Source organism: Poecilia reticulata, linkage group LG1 (genome assembly GCF_000633615.1).
Source record: "Poecilia reticulata strain Guanapo linkage group LG1, Guppy_female_1.0+MT, whole genome shotgun sequence".
Lineage (NCBI taxonomy): Eukaryota > Metazoa > Chordata > Actinopteri > Cyprinodontiformes > Poeciliidae > Poecilia > Poecilia reticulata.
In genome coordinates this window covers 10,524,733-10,526,381 of record NC_024331.1, presented here as the reverse complement: position 1 = coordinate 10,526,381, position 1,649 = coordinate 10,524,733, and positions in this window count along the sequence as shown.

Sequence of the window (1,649 nt, the reverse complement as noted above, 5' to 3'; positions counted from 1 at the left end):
AAATACTTGGCCAAGTGCTAGTTCTCAGTTTTAAATCTTTTGGGTGCACCCTGGTGATCTGAATCCTAAATAGTAATAGGCAACAGATTAATCAATTCCAGTTCCAATTAGGTTCAACTCAGCAGGACCAGCAGATTAATAGAATTTTGTTAAACTGTTCTAGCTTTAATCCTTGAATCATGTTTCTGTAGACATCATATTTGACATCAATTTGTTATCAAATAATTTGCAACAAAACAATTCTCCTTTACCTCAATGCAGTATTTCACTACATTGTCAATTTACTTTTCTGTAAATTGCAAAAGCATTTTTCAAACACAATATTAAACATTACATTTTACCCAAAACCAGTAGCCATTAGCTCTAACAATGCTCGGCAGAAAAACTGAAGTTCAGTCTTTTTTATTCTCACTTCACAACTTCCAGCTTAGAAGTCGGATGATAAACAGCCATTCTATCCCATTTTATGTGGGTTACATATTCACATATATTTTTCGAGATGCCTCATCTGTTCCAGCCTATTTAGGGCATTGGCGTACTCTTGTGATCAATTTTGCTTCGTTTTGAACCAGAGAAGTCCCCTTCCGGACCTCCATCTAAATTTCACGTCATCCAGGTCACGTGTCTGAAACCCAGCAATATTGGTATACATTAGATATGTATATATGCAGGTAGATGTGTATGTGTACGTGTGTACGTATTATTTTCATCTGGTTGAGGAACTATTTTGATTTAGAAGGGGAAGATTATTTATCTTATGAATTATTGAATGGAAAAGAGGTATGATTACATAAGCCAAACTTCTCACAGTTAGTGAACAAGTGGTGGATTTACATGCATTTGTAAACTTCTGGAAAACCAACAGCCTTCAGATTCTTAATGGGACATGCAAGCCTTTTCTAACAGTCTCTGAAATGATAACCTTTTTCAATCTGCATAGCTTCTCTAATTAAAACGAGGAGCTAACATTCACAAATGACATTGAAATAAATTCCAGTCCAACATCTGGTCTGAGGTGATGCCTCTCGAACCTGTTGGAGGAAAAATGCCCCAACTTCAGAAGATGTGCTTTTATCTTAACAGTGCTCTTTGGTTCCTCCTATCAGTGTGAAATTTCTCATATTGTTCAGATCTGCCATAACTGATTGATACCTGCTGGCCTCAGGTTTGCAACCATTTCCTGACTATGAGAAACCAGCAACCTCCTACGGTACATTAGGTTTTCTGTCACTTTAATATCTCTGCAATTGATGCATATTTGCATATAAAATAAGTCAATAGAGTTTCAATTACAATTTTAATATCTTTGTGTCATGTGGTAGATCTCAGCCGGCTGGTGAGAGAAAAAGCAAATCTTGGTCTCAAAGTTTGGGCACCCCTGCTGTAGAGCCTCCCTGAAGGAATAACCTAAGTATGTCATAAAATAAATAGATTCAAATGCTCTCTTGATGTTTGTTATGGTTTTGGAAGCTCAAGTTTAAAATAAAACCAACATTACAAATAAAGATGAAGGAAACAATTGGGCTTTTTTACGGCAACCTCAGGAGCCATCAGTGAGAAAGCTGCTCACGCAAACAGACTAAAGCTGCTACTTACTTGATACAGAGATGGGGTTATGATGAGCTGTCTGCACAGGGACGCTCCCCTTT